Raw genomic sequence first — 18,354 nt, forward strand, 5'->3', positions numbered from 1 at the left:
AGCCAGCAGCTTAGTGAAGGAGATACAGAAAAATACTGAAGAAAATAACATCCTAAAAACCAGTCACATGGAAAAAACAGTCCAAAAGGCCAATAAGAAAAAGAATGCTTTAAAAATCACAATTGGTCAGATGGAAAAGGAGATAGAAAAGCTCTCTGAAGAAGATAATTCCTTCAAATGTAGAATGGAGCTAAAGGAAACTGATGACTGTGAGAAATCAAGAAGCAATAAAAAAAAAACCAAAAGAATGAAAAACTAGAACAAAATGTGAAATATATCATTGAAGATCAGCTCCTGGAAGAGATCCCCAAATGAAAACTACCAGGAATATTATAGACAAATTCCAGAACTCCTAAGTCCAGGAGAAAATATTACAAGTGGCAAGAAAGAAACAATTTAAATATTGAGGAGCTACAGTCAGGATAACAGGATTTTTTTTTTACATTAAGGGCTCATAAGGATATGATACTTCAAAAGATAAAAGAGCATGTATTTCACTCAAGAATCAACTACCCAGCAAAACTGAATGTACTTTTTCAGGAGAAAAGGCGGACATTTAAATGAAACAGGGACTTTCAAACTTTCCTGATGAAATGACCAGAGCTAAACAGAACATTTGATCTTCAAGTATAAGACTCAGGTGAAACATAGAGAGGGTGGATGGGAAGGGCAAATCATGAGAGAGTTAATGATGCTGAACTGTTTGTATCCTTACATGGGAAGATGATGCCAATAACTCATATGAACCTTTTCATTTATTAGGGCATTTAGAAGGAGCATATATGGAAAAGGCACAGGACGGAGTTGAATTTGAAGCTATAAGGTATTAATATCTCCCTTACTTGATTTTAAATGAGGGAGAAAGGAATGTCCTGGGGGAAAAGGAAAGGAGAGGTAAAATGGGAGAAGTTATTTCACATAGAAGAGGCTCAAAAAAGCTTTTGCAGTGGAGTAGAGGATGGGAAAGGTAAGGGGGAGTGAATGAGCCTTACCCTCATCAGAAGTGTCTCAGAGAGGAAATAACATAAATAATCAATTGGGTATAGAAATATATCTTACCCTAAAGAAAAATAGGAGAGGAAAGGGATTGAGAAGAAGAGCGGGAGGGTCATGAGAGAGAGAGAGTATTCAGATACAACACACTTTTGAGGAGAGGGGAGACAGAATAAAAGGAGAGAGAGGATAGAATAAATAGAAAAATAGAATAAATAAATAATTAAATAATAAATAAATAAAATTGAATAAATGGTGGGGGGAATAGAATGGAGGGAAATAGAGCTAGCAATAGTAACTCTGTGAAAAAATATTGAAGAGATTTCTCTGATAAAGAATGCTATCCATCCAAAAGACTTGATAGTATCTGAATTCAGACTAAAGCATAATTTTTTTTCCTTCTCACTTAATTTTTCTGTAGATTTCTCTTTCTTTGTGGTTGGGGGGGAGGAAGGTAGAGAATTTGGAACTCAAGGTTTTGGAAGTAAATGTTGAAACTTGTTTTTGCAAGGAACTGATATTTAAAAGATAAAAAAATAAGTAAAAAATAAAGATATTTGGAGTGGTTTGGAGGAAAGCTTGTGGGATTCCCTGCCTTTACTCTACCATCTTGGCTCTCCCCCCCCCCCCACCCAATGCTGTTTTATAACAAACAGTCTGCATTTTCTTATATCCCCATAGAAAGGTCCTTTAAGGTTTTCTCAAACACTTTAGGAAGATCATTAACAATCTAAAAGATGTACAGCTAGCAAAATCAGAGGTGGTCTTTGAGCCCTGGGCTTAAGGATACCAATGCCAGCACTGGATTTTCTATAGCATCTTATTATTTCTTTGTTTTCTGCTAGTACCCACAGGGAGAAGCTCACTCATTCGCTAAAGTAATTTAAAAGGCTTTCTGATGAGGTTTCCCTTAGCTCCCTCAAGAGAGTTTTCTCTTGTTGTTACCTTTTACTTCTCCCTTGAGGGCAAGAATAGTTTTGCCTTTCTTTGTATCTCCAATTTGTATCCTCCAACAAGAGAAAATTCTCTAGTCTTTTTAATAGCCTATTGATAATACATCTCTTGGAGATTACTTCTGCAGTTGGTGAATCTCATCCATTTTCTGTTGATTGTCAATAGCTTCAATAGTGTAGGTAGTTTGTATTCTTTAAAACAGGGGTGTATGCTATTTGTAACTCTCAAGCGACATTTGCTACAAAAATGTAATTTGATGTCAAACCTATGTGAAGTCTACTGGTTTAATTTCTATCCTAGAAATGATAGTCAGTGTGGCACAATGGAGAGAGTCACCCTTGGAGCCAGGAAGAACTCTGAGTTGAGGCCATCAGTACATACCTTTCAGAAATACATGAAAGATGGACAATGAGTTTGGCTTAAAATCAAATAAAAGGAAAGCATGAACTATATTATGTGGGAAAGTTGCATAGAGCCTTCATTGATACCCAGATGTTCCCTAAAACAAACAAACAAACTTTTTAGTAGAAATAATCTGACATAATCTGGAGAGATAAATGACCTTGAAGTCAGGGAAACCTAGGGTCAAGTATCATCTCTGATACTGTATAACCAATGACAAATACTCAAAACTATAGCAACTTTCTAAGCCTATTAGATGTAGAGAAAGTGATGACCAGCATTGGGTAAAAGGAGTCTCTTTACAAAGAAGTTCTCTACACAGTAAAAAATCACAAATCTAGTCCATGTTCCTGGAAATTGTTAGAACATTAATTTTGTAAGGCATGTCTATTGTTTGTGTCTTTTTAAAAAGGGCTATCCTTCCTCTATCCCCACCTCAAAGTTTTCATTCTATCATTCAACCTCTGACCATTTCAAATGTAACCCTTAGACAACATAGAACCACAAATCTAGAGCTGGAAAGGTCCCCAGAGTCTGACCCCCTCATTTGGTAGATAAAGAAGCTGAGACTTAGGGAGACTGGGTTTCCAGTTGCATAGATATTAAGAACGATTGGCAGGACTTGAACTGGGGTCCTCTTACACCAGAATCAATTCTCTTCCAATATTATAGCATATCTAGACCCTTCATTTTAAAGAGGAGGGAACTGTGACAGGTCTACCTCCTTTTCACTGATGTCACTGCTGTGTTAAAGGAAATCGAAATATATAATAAGAAAAACACCATTATCAGTGTTCTGAGAGCCCGTGCTTTGTTTTTATATGTATATTTCTGATCAATGATCTTGATAGTTCATAAAGTTTCAATGTCAGAGGAAGAAGTAAGGCAGAACTATTTAGGACTCATAGGTAATGCACAGGTAAATCCCAAACTATATAGATCCTACATTTCAATACATGTAATCTAACCAGTTTCCATGGCTTGTTAATTCTACCTCCTGTCACATTCATGCTTTTCTCTTTACTCCCCTAAGTCCAGCTTCTTTTTCATTATGCCTCTATAACTTGTTATCATCAAAGGCATCTAGGTAATACTATGGATAGAGTATTAGACTAGGAGGCAGGAAGACCTGAGCTCAAATGGTGTCTCAGAAATTAACTGTGTGATCTTGGAAAAGTCTGTATTTGCCTCAGTTTGCTTATCTTTAAAATGAGATAATAATAATAATGATAATAATAATAATAAAACTTACTAGGATTAATGTGAAGATAAAATGGAACTATTTTCAAAGCGCTTTGTAAGCCTTAAAAATCTCTATAAATGCTTGTGATTATTATTGATGAGGCTGTTGAAAGTCTCCTGATCAGTCTCCCTTCTACCAGTCTTTCCTTTCTTATTCTACCCTCCACACAGTTGCCAGAATAATCACCTTTTATATCCTTAGTTGTAGACTAAGAACTTGTATCAGGAAGTTAATCAGCCAATCAGCAAACATTTATTAAAAACTTATGAGGGAGGAAATGTGTGAAGAATTGGAGATACAAAGAAAGGCAAAAAGTATTCTTGCCCTCAAGGGAGAAGTAAAAGGTAACAACAAAAACAAAAAAAAATCAAAACCAAAAATTTGAAACAAATAAAAGAAAAAAAAAAACAATCAGCCCCAAACAAATTTTATACACAAGATAGATGCAGTAGGTAATCTACCAAGGCTTAAGTCCTGCCTCTGACATGAATACATATTAGCTGTGTGACCCTGGATAAGTTATTTGCCTTCTCTTTAAACTCTGAGCTTCCATGTCCTTATCAGTATAAATGTAAAATAAAGAGATTAGACTGGGTGATTTCTAAAGTCCCTGCACTTTTAAATCTATAGTCATAAGATTAATGAATTTGTCTTCTTGAAAGATCTAATTGTGGGGTGGCTAGGTGGTATAGTGGATAAAGCACTGGCCTTGGAGTCAGGAGTACCTGGGTTCAAATCTGGTCTCAGACACTTAATAATTACCTAGCTGTGTGGGCTTGGGCAAGCCACTTAACCCCATTTGCCTTGCAAAAACCTAAAAAATATCTAATTGTTAATTGATTGATCTAAACCCTCCAAATTATCTAGTAACATACTAGTTATGGGAATTTCCTCCCTTCTGGACAAATGTAAGGTCCATAAATCTCACACTTTTTTTAACAAAAAGATTAATAACTTGCCCCCCTCCCCTCTTAAAATGGAAATACCCTTTGGGAAGGAAAAATTTATTGGTCACTCTGACAAATATATATCTTGGTGTTCCTTTTTCCTGCCTAATGTACTCATAATGCTCTCTGGAATTTCAAATTATATATGTACTCCTATTCTGTTAGGCCTGTGATGAGTAATAAATTCATAGATTTAGAATTGATGGGGATTTCAGAAGTTATCCAGGCTAACATCCTCGTGTTACAGATGAGGACAATGAGTTTTAGAGAAGTAAAGGGATTTATCTAAGATGACAGACAATATCAGAGAAAAGCAAGGACCTGAATTCCTTGCAGAGGTCTTCCCATTCCCACCCCACCTCGACCAACCATACCTCACAGTGCTTTGATATTTGTCTTCTTTCAACCAGCTTCCAAAATTGAGTTAATGTGTGCAGAATTGTTTTAATTTGCATTTAGCTTATGCAGTTGATATTTTGCAGCAAGGGAACTGGCAGGTCTCTATTGGCATCCTATCTCTGACCTATGGTGGCTGGGTTGACCCTGGTTCAGTCAGATTCTCAGGGCTCTAGGCAATTCTATAATTGCAAATTGTAGATAAGGTAGTCTCCTCATCTGTGGGATCTCCTATTCCACTGAAACCACAGATTCCAAAAGTTAGCTTCATATTTTCTCTGGCCCCAAACTATAGCTTTCTTTCCCTGCCTTCCCTCCCCTCCCTTCCCCCTATTCCCTTCCCTCTGCTCTCCTTCCCCTCCCCCTCCCCTCTCCCCTCTCCCCTCTCCCCTCCACCTTCCCTTCTCCCCTCCTCCTTCCCTTCTCCCTTTTTCCCTCCTCTTCCCCTCTTCCCTGTCTCTTCCCTGTCCTCCTTCCCTCCCCTCCTCTTCTCCCCTCCTCTCCTCTTCTCTCCTCTCTTAGCTTCTTTTCTTCTCTCTCTCTCTCCCTCATTTTTGTATTGTGTGTGCATGCGTGTGTGAGTACATGCGTGTGTGTGTGTGTGTGTGTGTGTGTAACTGGAAAATTCATACTTATCTTTAAAGCAATCTAATTTAAAAATAAAAGTGGGAGAACTGAATACTATCAATTACCAGATAACAGTAACTTTAGATAAAAAAGCAAGAAACTAAACCACTTGCAGTAATCTGGACATGTTTCCAGGTCTCTACCCCATCTATAAATTACCAGTCTTGTAAAGACTTTATATGCTATTAGACATTTGTTTAATAGACACTTGTATTCTATGTTTTGTCCTCATGTCCAAATTGTTCTGAAAATTCCCTAGTTATCAAAAATATGAGAGTGATATCACTAGCGATAGGAGGAGACATCCTCTGAGATAGACCTTAAGGGTTGTTCTTGTCACCACAATTGTCCAGATCACTTTCCAAATAGGATGGCTAAAGGAGGGGTCAACTAGCCTTACAAACAAATATTTTGCTTTGATTTATTTTAAAAAATCACCAGTTTCTCTTCATTGTCAGACTTACAGAAAGCAGTCACACAGAACAAAGAGACAAAGCAAATGGTAACCCTGGCAACAGGAACCGTGTGCAAGCTCTTGGAAAAGGCCATTTTCTACTACCCAGCTCTCCTTCTTTATTATACTCTCTGCATATAGGCTTGGAGGGAGCATTTTGTGGCACCTGAGGGAAAATTTTTAGAGCACTGCATTAGAAAGTGAGCATATAAGCAACAGACACAAATAACAGGAATTGGGCAAATATCTTTCCTGCCCAGCTTTCAAATCCCTTTGGACCCCGATTCTGTTTGCACTGATATGGGATGTAAATCAAACCTACTTCAGCACTATATTCAAAGGACAGCAACCTCAGTTGAGATTGCCTTTGTTTTAAAGTGACATTTAAATTTGACATCAAATAACCGAATACCTCTTGGGTGCAGGGCACTATACCACACCGTGATGTGTTTTTGGTCTCAGAGGTATCTGTACAAACAAATCATCCCTTTACCTGGGATTTGGTCTGCCATGAGAATTTTTTTTGTCTACAGATCTAGAGACATATGGATTCCTGTTTGATCCTGCATTAGAGAGCCACATAGAAACTGTGGCCAAAAGTAATGATATCCAGGTGATCGTTAGTTCTGAACAACCTTTAAATCCTGCATAACATAACAGAGTTCTGGAGAAAACAAACCTACCTTAGTTTATTATTTTAGTTTAATGTTGACATTTATTAAGCATTGCTCTAACCACAGAAGGGTCCAAAAACTAAATAAGACCCAGTGCCTGCCCTTATGAAGCTTTCAGTAGGTAAAGGGGGTGTACTGTTATAGATTAGAAATTGTCTAATGCAAAAAGAAAGAAAATACCAAAGAAAGAAAGGAGAAATCATCTAATACAAGTCAAGAGGAAATATGGAATAATGGATAGAGGTTGGATCTTGGTTCAAGTTGAATGTTTTTCTTTATACTCCTAGAACTTGGTTCTGTGGCTAGCACATAGAATTGGTTTAACAAATATATGCTGACAGATTGGCTGCTCTCTGACACATATAAGTTATTTAATTCTTATTGTCCCAGGTGATTTTCTAAGACTACATATTACATAAGAATTGCCTATCTGCATTTGTGGATGGGATTTCCATACTGGGCAGCTCTCACACAAATGAATTCTTAGGTTTGGGATGCAGAAGATTTAAGGAAGTCAATATAAATAACTCAATCCTAATCATGAGACTACTGACTCTTTTAAGAAAGTATCAAATGTGACCCCAAAGTGTTCTAGCCTGCCAAATGACTCCCATTCCCACCGATCTCTCGGGTATGTGTGCTACTACTGGATTACTAACCGTGTATTTGGAATCAGGTCACTGTCTTGTTCCACTTTCCACCCATTGACTTTATGTTTGACTTTCCAAGACAATTCTTCACTTCCTGCTGTGTTCTCAGCACTATCTCTTACTCACTTTGCTGACCTGTTGCATTATTTTTCTTTACTGCCTCCACCTCCCCTCCCTTCCCTCTTTCCTCTTGACATGTTTGTGGTGGACAAATCCTACCTTTGCTGGTATTTCTTCCCTGGGGTGTCAGATGTAGACAAAGGGTTTGTCAAAAGGGCCTCACCTGACTCTGCATGAAACAAGAGGGACATTTAGTCCCAGCACTGCCCCTTGGTGACATTGTTGTAGAACTATTACAGACTATAGTCCTCAGACTATAAAAAGTATTTGAGGCTTTTACAAGATGTGATGCCTTTTTTATTACTGTAAAATTAATAATTTGTCAAGAGGATAACTTGATTCCAATTTAATTATGTTCTTTTGCTTAGATAAGGAAAGAAATAGGTGAAAAATATGGTGGGGACAGAACTATGAGAACTATGTTAGAATGCCTGGGGAAATCATGGAATCTACAATCAGAACACCTGCATTTGAATTCTGGCTCTGCTTCTTCCTAACTATATAACCTTAGACAAATAACTTAGCCTCTCTGGGACTCAGTTTTCTCAACTGAAAGGAAAGGGTGCTATATTTCAATTTAAAGTCTTTTTCAGCTCTAAATCCTACTTCTGTCTCTATTTTTCCCTTTTTCTTCTTTTTTACCCATTTTAGGAGAGTAAATGACTACCACATTGGTAAATTTAAAATAGGAGTAATTAATTTTTTAGCAGAAAAAGGATAATTATCTGATCCCCCCCCCCCACATCCCCTCATTTTTCTTAGAAATTCCTTTAGTTAGTATACAAATTATAGTGTTCACTTTCCTAGGGTAAAAGTACTTTCCATCTGGGAATTTGTGTTAACTTTTGTAGGACATCCTGAAAATGAACATATTTATATGAGAGATCAGGAACAGGGAAGGCATAGGAGCCAAACAGGGAATTGACCTCTAATACTTAACAATTGTGCTTGCTGAGTTCATTTTCATAGTAGCTACAAAACATTTAATCAGTCTATAGACATTTAAATCCCTTGTGTGCCAGACTTTGGGATACAGAAAGGGAAAAAAAGACAATCCTAGTCCTTAAAAAGCTTCCAATCTAAAGCAGGTGGACAACACATGAAAATTTAAAAGAAGGGTCAGGTAGGGAAGCTGATGGAGCAGTCCAAAGGAAAACAGCTTGGTGGGAAATGAAGAAAGGGCTTTCCTAGGCTGCCCTTCTTAAATGGAGGTTTGGGGAGAAGCTCTTTACAATTAGAGGGTATATATCAATCAGATCAAGTATGAATATTAAAATTGATGCCAATTTTCAGGAGTTTTCCTAAATATTGGAAAGGATCAACTTTACACAGTTCTTTGGGGTTTTTTGAAGCAGATTGCATTTGAAATGAGGCCATAGATACCTCAGTTGGGAATTAAACACAGAACCTGGAATAGAAAAACTGCTTAATAAATAAATGCTTGTTGCCCAAATAGGAAACTACATAGACTTTCTAGCCCTGAGCTAGAGAGAAATCTCTGATGGAAATGAAGACCTCAGGGACCACGAAACATGGCTCAAAAATAGATTTTTGACTGAAGGTGTTGAAGTAGAATGATACAGATGATAAAATGCTCAGTGGGGAGCACTGGTCCTAGGATCAGCATTGTATAGGGTAAAAATGCTCCATTTGGAGTCAGAGGACCTGAGTTCAAATGTGAACTATTTGAGCAAGTCAGTTAAGTATTCCCAGTCTCAGTTTGTTCACTTGGAAAATGAGGTGATTGTAATCACTGACTTTATCCAAGGTTCTTTTTAGCTCTATCCTCCTGCTACAAGGGCTTTCTCTTTAGAGATGTAAGACCAAGGCTGTGACAGAAACTGAGAATACTCTGATGACTAGTTAATCTTTCAGGTTTCTGCTTTCCTAAGAGTTATAGCAAGAAAAACCATGGATGCTTTAAATCAAAAGAAATGTGGAAGAGCCCACTCCATCTTCTTAGGAAGAAGATTCTAGGAAAATCCAGAAGCTGGACACAAAGACATTCTTCAATCATGTTCTTTCTGGAATCAAACCAGTAGTGATTGTGGAAGTGATGGAGACTACATAGCTAACAGAGACCCTGCAAGAGCCTATGTATCATGAAAAAGTAATAGGGTCCAGGCTTGATGGGAGCATTGCCAGAAGACATTGATAGCTCTGTAGTGTGGCTGTGTTGAGCTGTTCCCTTCTATTAGTATGTCCTGCTTAAAAGTGTTATCTATATGTGAGATTCTTTACAAACACCCTCTTGGTAAGGTAATTATGCATCAGGCTCATGGGAAGCAATTTTTTTATTGCCACTTTTCCTTACTATGCTATTTCATTGTCTTTGATTTGAATTGTTTTCTGTCTGACTAATAATGCAAAACATAGTTATGGGGGCTTATGAACTGTGATTTTGAAGCGAATAGAGGTTAAGTGACTTGCTTAGGGTCACACGGTTAACAATGATTTGAATCCCGGTCTTCCTGACTTCAGACCCAGTCTTCTATCCATATGCCACCTACCTGCCTTAATAAATGCTCTGTCATCTTTGAGCTAGGCATCAGTTGAGGAGCTACAACTTGAGGAAAACAGACTTTACAATAGGGATGTCATTTAAAAAATGATCCCTTAGTATCTGTGTGACATGGGAAAGTCCTTTAATCTCTTTGGACCTCATTATCCTTGTTGGTGAGATGAGAAGATTGGATTCTAGCCCCATGGGACCTATTATAAGCAATTAATGCTTCTGATTTTATCATGTATTTACTAATCTAATTAAACTGTATTTAAATTATGTCTTCAACTGAAATTGATAAACAAGGAACTGAGCAATTCCGACAGAGACACTATGCCTATATAATGGACTGTGTTTATTTGAAATGGTTCTAAAGTTGATAATTATAATAGCCAGCATTCATTTAGCTTTATAGATATTATCTCATTTTATTCTCACAACAACTTTAGGAAATAGATATTATTTCTTCCAGTTTATAGATGAGGATACTAAAGTAGACAGAGATTAAATGATTTTCCCAGGGTTATACAGCTAGTAAATGTCTGAACTCTTCCTGAGTCTGGGTCCAGTATTCCATCCGCTGTGCAACTTAAGCATCTCTGCCTCATAGGATTTCTAACTGCTCAGTCACTGACTCTCTCTACCTGGATAACTTCATAATATTTTTAGCTGAAAATGTCTAAAACTGGACTTCTCATCTCCCACTTGATATTCTCCTTTCTAGCTCTAATTTTATGTTAACCCCACCACCATTCTCTTTATCACTCTTCTGGTACAGTGGATCATTCAGAGCCCAAGGGTTCAAATAAAAAAAAAGCAAACTCCATTTAATAAAAATATATTAAAATATCCCAAGGTGGTTAAAAAGCTCTTCTGGAAAAGAAAAGCAGATAAAACCCTTTTAAAAGCAGTTGGAAGAGAGGTTCCCTGGGGTCTTAGATATTCTTCACCAAATCCTAAAAAAAAGTACTTTTATCTTCTTCTTGCCCAAAGGGCCCACAGCTGGGTGACACATGAATCTGTGTGAGGGCAAAGTTAACTTAAGCTGTCTCAGGTCTGCACCACCCCTTCCATGCTCACAATAACCTCCTCAGTTCCAACAGATTCTTGCCTCATGCCAACTTTCTAGACTAAAGACCAGTGGTCTTTCAAAGACAACGCTATCTTAATGGCACAAAGATGAATTTTAATGGAAGACAGATATCACACTGAGGGGGTAATAATGACTCTGTTTTTTATCAAACTAATTCTTATTTGCTTCCTAATCTAATCCCAGTCAACTTTGGCTAGTGAATTTTATATATGCTCTATATACAGTTTTATATGTTAATTTAATAAATTACTAATGCTATTGAAAGTTAGTATGGTCTGCAGAGGGTCTCAAAATAGATTTTTGTCTGAATTTAGGAAGCGTTTCTTCTGAAGAGTTTGGGCATTTGGGAATCTGTAAAGTATATATTTCAACTCTAAATTGTATGATTTTTAAAAGATTAAGGTAAGAAAGGTTCATAAATTTGGAGGGATAAGGGATCCCAGAGGCCATCTAGTCCTACCATTTCCTTTTACAGATGAGGAATTGAAGCTAAGAGAAGCTAAGTGAGTTACCCAAGGTCACAAAGGCAAAAGCAACAGAGCTGGGTTTTGAGCCCTACACTGACCCTCTACCTCATTGCTACTCATCTCCAAAGAAAGCAAATTTTCCACTGTACTACTCTGGATTGGGGTTAAATTCTCCTGACCTAGAAAAATAAAACCAATGTTTCCTATCAACTTCACTAGTAACTCAGGGGCTTTAAAAGATGTCTCTTTAGGGGACATTAGCAGAACAAGCTTCCCTCCTCTCCCCACCCCAGACCACGAAGTCTATTTTATTCACTGAAGAAAATTTTCCCCCTTTTCTCCTTCCACCCTCCAACTTCAGTATAGTTTAAGTTTCAATTTACAGATCACTCTGCAATGAACTACTGAGCAAGTGGACTCATTTTCTCTATGGCAACCACTTCAAAGTCAAATGGAAAAATACATTAGGCAACACTATGGCTGGAGTAAGCTTCCAGGATACATTACACCATAAATACGCAGAACTGCAGTAATGGAGCTTCTATCAAATACTGGTCTGAATGCATGAGCTTATGACTTTCACAAATCAGAAAAATGAAACTATAAATCAAGGCTCTTGATGCGAAATTATTGGAACTGCTCTCCCATAAGAGCATGGGGAATGGACAACAAATGGGATAATGAATGGATCAATCAGTAATCCCAAGATAGGCACTTATCTCAAGTTAATCAATGCATAGGAGAAATATTCAGTTCTACTTCTTGCTCTCAGAAATAGATTTTTTATGGGAAATGTGCAAATAAAGTTTGAGAAATTAGGGAGTTGATGACTAGTGAGTTCAGAATTGAAATTGAGATGTAGCTGTGGGGCTCAAATCTATTAACTTCAATTCATCTTTGGAAAGTCTGGTTTTGGAAACCTATGGGCTGAGCCTTTGCTTGAATACAAATAATTCAGTTCTCTATTTGAATATCACCTCAAAGTTAAAGATATATATTTTCTGACTTTCCCTCAATATTATAAGGGAAACTGCATGACCAGATACAGGAATTAGTACATTTGAAAAACAATACCTTTTAACATTAAATCATGAGAAGAAAGAATTTTACGCGGGAAATCATCTAAGTAGTATAATAGATGGGATCTCAGAGCTGATCTGATCCTTCCATTTCACAGATTAAGAAGTCACCAGTTCAGTGAGCAGCTAGGAAGTACAATGGGTAGTGTTCTGGGCTTAAATTCAAGAAGATAGGTTCAAATCTGATCTCAGACACTTATTAGCTATGTGACTATGTGACCCTGGGCATATCACTTTGGTTTGCCTCAGTTTCCTCAACTGCAAAATTGGAATAATGATAGCATCTACTTCCTAGGGTTGTTGTGAGGATTAAATGAGATTATAATTGTAAAGGGCTAAGGACCTTGGCTATATAAGTATAGTCAGTATATATATTATATATATATATATATATATATATATCATATATGAATGTTAGCTATTATTAGCTAATGGTATTACTCTTTGAATTAGCACAATTGCTGCAAGGTCACATAATAAATCACCAGTAGGCTTAGCATTAGAATCCTGCTCTCTCTAGTTCCCAGATTAGTGTATCTTTCATTTCTCATGTCAAATGGTCTCACTAATGGAGAGGATTGAAATCCCAAGATTCTGGGAGCCATTACATTAAGCTATGATTTTTGATAGTGAAATCTCAAAATAATAGCATTGTCCATTCATTGATTTCAATGGCAGATTATTATAATGAACATTTAAAAAAATTAACATTCTAATTATCTTTTTAAATTAGTAATCATTCTGATTATTAGTGATTAATAGTGAAGAGGTTTCCTCTGAAATCAGTTTTCTGAGGTTTGGGGTCTAGCAAAACAAAAAAAAAATATTCCTAGCATAACATGGGAGTTCTAGCCCTGCCTGCTAGTATCCTGATATCTTGACATATTTGAGTTTGTCTGTGTTGCCTCCCAAGATGTATAATGAGCAAAAGAGAACCTAAAGTGAAAATGAACCTTTCTTTCAGACTTCAAGATACCAAACCCATTTTGAGCCATATCTCCTTGCAGCTGGGAGCTGGGTGTTTTTGACTAAATACTGACATTCTTTGCTATTGACCTACCTTCTCATTAGCAGGTGATGATTGACCTGGAATCTGTTCTCTTGATTAGTGAGACTCTGGCCAGGAGTTAGGGGCACTGAACCATTTTTTTACTCTTAAATCAAATCACTCTCCTGATGACCCTATCTATTCATTAGAAACCTTGACTTCTGGCATGGGCACCCTCCTCCCAACCCCCACTACCTACACTCTCTCTTGGTTAAGGGAAGAAACCTGACATATCTTGAATAGGATCAGCTTGCTGTATTTAGTGGTAAGAACCTGTGGAGAAGTAAACATCAGTAAAAGTTGAGATTCTATCCAGGCTGGTTCTATAAATCAAAATGATTTTTTTTATGTTTTTGCAAGGCAAAGAGGGTTAAGTGGCTTGCCCAAGGCCACACAGCTAGGTAATTATTAAGTGTCTGAGGTCGGATTTGAACTCAGGTACTCCTGGGCCAGTGCTCTATCCACTGCGCCACCTAGCCTCCCCTCAAAATGATTTTCAACAATACCTGTTGAAATTCTAAGTTCCTACACTTTGAGAAGCATGTCCCTATTTATCTGTATGTCTGTCTCTGTCCATACACCTATATTCACATATATGGAGGTGAGACAAGAAGGCTGGGCATTCCTTAAGGTACAACATCTTTTGTACTTTTTCCAAGAGAATACTAGCTAAACAAGTAATCTGTCTCAGAAGTCATTTATCATTATATTTGGGGGCCATTGTTTTTTTTTTTTAATCAAGAGAGTAAGTAAAACAAAGATGATAGTTTTTTTTAGGTTTTTTTGCAAGGCAAATGGGGTTAAGTGACTTGTCCAAGGCCACACAGCTAGGTAATAATTAAGTGTCTGAGATCAGATTTGAACTCAGGTACTCCTGGGCAAGTGCTCTATCCACTGTCCCACTTAGCCACCCTGATAAAGAGTTTTAATAACCACTCCTCAGGATGGTGAAAAAAATAATAGATAAAGGCAGTAAATAGAGAGTTGATATCAAATCAAGAAGACTTGGATTCAAGTCCTGACCTTTGATACTTATCAGCTATGTGATCCTGCAGTAGTCAAACTATTCTCATTGTTCTAAGACTATAAGTTGCAGGGGAAGTGTCAACCTGAATTCATAAAGGAAATATAATCTCTTGGGGAGGGGGGGGGTCCTTATACTGATGAAATCACAGATCTTTAATAACCAAAAACACAAAATTAACCTAGGCTCTAGGCTCTATGGTAAGGACCAAGATTTTGTGGAAAGAAAACTGATAATTTGTAGACCCAAATTTTAGTCTTAGCTCTATTACTTGTTAGCAGTGTGATTTTTCAAACAATTTAAACTTTTAGAGCCCCACTTATATCAAATATAAAGTGGGGATACTAATATTTGTCTATCTGTCCCCCATAGGGACACTGTGAAAATGATAAGATAGTATATGTGAAAATATTTTGCAGATTGTCATATAATCTACTATACATACAAGGAATTCCAATAAAGAACAGATGATTTGCAAGCTATAACTGCATCCCAGCTGGGATAATGGTACCCATCAATATTTATAAAATCAGGAAAATATTTACTATCAACCCTCAGTTTTTGAGTTTTGAATATGTTTAGAAGATGTTGGAGACAGAGATAGAAACACAATATTGCCATTTCCTTCAGAGTTTTTAATCCACTTGGGCATTCAGGAAACATGTATAAAAATAAATATATCGCACAGTACTACATGATGAGTGGTTGGGAGTTTTAAGGAGGAGTAAGGGTTGAGGCAGTTAAAGAAGATCTTTCAGAAGAAATAGAGCTCAATCATAGTGTTGAAGAAAGTTTTGGAGTAGGGGAGAGGGCATTTCAGGGCAAAGAAACATCCTGAACAAAGGCTCAGGAATAAGAGTTATTTGGTGTACTATAAATAGATAAGTTTGACTAAAGTGGAGCATTAATGTAGGGGAACATGATAAATAATTGGAAATTCTAGCTGAAATTTTGGAGTTGCTTTTATAGCATGAGAAGAAGTTTGGAGGTTATTCTACTAGTCTGCCTGACATCATGGTAAATGGATAAGAAATGCTTACTGAATTAATTTTATTGAAAGATTTAGGAATAGGGAGAGTAGTATCTGTTAATAATGATGAGGATAGAGTGAAGAAATATGAGATGAGGGGTAGAAGTCTACTTAAGAATCTACTCCAGTGGATCATGCATGATGTGATGGATTGTGGTGATGATAGAAGAAATGGAAAGGAATGGGCAGATGTCTCAGTGACTTGTGGGTGAGGAGGCAAAGGAAAAAGTAAGGATGAAAATCTAAATTCCTGCACTGGATATTTAAAGACCTTCACAATATGATTCCAAATTACCCTTATAAGGTTTGTTTCATGCTATTCTCTCACATGTCCTAAGTTTCAGTTAAACAGGTCCATTATTCTTTCTATGTGGTATTCTGCCTTCCATCTCCTTTGCCCACAATGTAACACGTACTTTGGGGTTCAGTATTAATCTCTGCTTATATTGGTAGACCGAGTTTCTAGAAAATGTCTATTTTATCTCTTTAAGCTTCTAGAAATAGCCCTGAGGGGCTGAGGGGAACATTTATAGTATGATAGCTCATGAGTTCCATCAATGTGCTGGTGGCATGGTGGAGAGAGACCTGGAGTCAGGAAGATGAGTTCAAATTTGACTTTAGATAATATCCCAAATATTGACTTGGCCTGTGACAATACTATTTGTTCATCTAAGTGACAGCACCAATAAATTCCTTTACCTGATCAACAAACCTCAAGATAAAAGACATTTTGGATGAGGAGAGAGCAATCCTATTGTTATCTGAACACATTTACTTTCCAGCCTAAGTGATATTCTTGTCATTAGGAATTTTAAGCAAATATTATAAGGTAGGAGAGGATCATATTGTAAAATCATGTCCTCTATGTGAAATCTCAATGATTACTTAACTCAATTTTTATGATGCTTTGTTCTTTCTGTATAAAATGCACCCAGAAGTTTGTATCAGGGTTGGCATTCATAAGGATGCCATCCTCTCATGGGTTTTTGGTAAGATCCTAGAAAATAAAACTTTATTTATAAAACTAACTTTATTATTTACTTTTTAGCTTAAGAAAATTACATTTAACACAGCTCTCTAAAAATCCTAGGACTCATATTTCCATCAGAACCTACAGAGAATAGGACAAATTAGACTCAAATTGGAGAGCCCATGTGACTAGAAATCTTTTAGTTGGTGTCCTCAACATATTCCTCTTACGTATCTGTTGAAATCTGTAGAACCTTGAGGCTACTTTCTCTTTTTAAAAAAAATGTTTTTAAATTTTTATTTTTATTTATTTTTAACTTTTTTAAAACTAAAATTAAATTAAATTAAGTTTATTTTTTTATTGTAATGATTCGAGTTTACTTTCTTTATCCATTTCCATCTGTCCTCTCCTGATACAGAAACTGAAGAAATAAAGAAATCCAAATACCCTGAACTCTTCAAAATTCATGAGGCATCTTTGACCAAGGGAAGTAGGGAAGATTCTAAGGTTGAGCAGGTCTCTGCTCCTGCCACTTCCCCAATCATTTTCTTCACAAGGCTTTAGCTGTTTTCATATGCCTGTGATGGACTTTTTCCTGAATCTTCCTTGCAGAATCCCTAGTTCCTTTCAAGTCTCAGTTTAAATGTCAATGCTTCCCAGATTTTTCTGAACTCCATTCCCTCTATCTTCATGTGTGAGTTCTCTCTCCCTCCAAAATATTACTTTTAATTCCCTTCTTATATTTGTAATCTTGACTTGTCTGAACATGGAGGTGCCCTTGATGGGCCTTTTGGAGCATGTCCATATTGTCCAGCTTGGACACCTTTGCATCCCCTGCCTCTTTTGATTGGTTACCTGTATCTTTAAAACTGGTGTTGATTCTCTGTTATTCTTTTCTATTACTCTTTTTCTGTTATTTGCAGCTTCTGACCAGAGGAAAATCATAATTCACTTACAGCATGAGTGCCATGAACTTTGCCAGTGAGAACAGAAGGAATTCCTTTTCCTGCTCCCCTCTATCACCCTAGAGAGTTCAGGCCATGGTAACCTTGTAATTGGTATGAGAAGTCAAGATGATTGAGACTGCAGCCTGAAGGAGGTTTTGAACTTGGAAATGAGTCTTCTGAGTTAAGTGTTGAGTATTCAGAGTTAACTATATTCTGAGTTGAGCTTTGGACCAAATTCTTTCCCCCTTCCCAGCAAGTTCGATGATGTTATGATTATATTTTCTGAAGTAAATATTTCTGTTAATTGCTTTTTAGTGGTTAATGGAACTGGGGTACAGAGGACTACTCCTTATATTTGGGGTGACCCCATTGATGGGGGGGAACTTGAGCCATTGGAATAGAATCTGTATACCCTCCCAACCCACCTGGCCTTCCAGGAAGACCCCTGTTAGTCTGTTATATATTTTCACTTATTTCTCTTTGCCTTTGCTGTATATCCCTAGTAGAATGTAAGTTTCCTTAGGTCAAAAATTTTTTATTTTTGTTTTTGTGTCCTCTAGAATCTAGCAGCATTTTGTGAATTGGACATATTTAAATTTTAAGAGACCTAGTTTCTAAGTAATTAATCATTTTATTAATCATACTAGTAGATAATTAAAAAAGAGTCACTCTTGAATGTCAAAAAGCCCTCATGGAACCCATTTGATGCCTATATGCTCTCGGGAGAGTGGGT

The sequence above is a fragment of the Macrotis lagotis genome, chromosome 8 (assembly GCF_037893015.1).
Source record: "Macrotis lagotis isolate mMagLag1 chromosome 8, bilby.v1.9.chrom.fasta, whole genome shotgun sequence".
NCBI classification, from domain to species: Eukaryota; Metazoa; Chordata; class Mammalia; order Peramelemorphia; family Peramelidae; genus Macrotis; species Macrotis lagotis.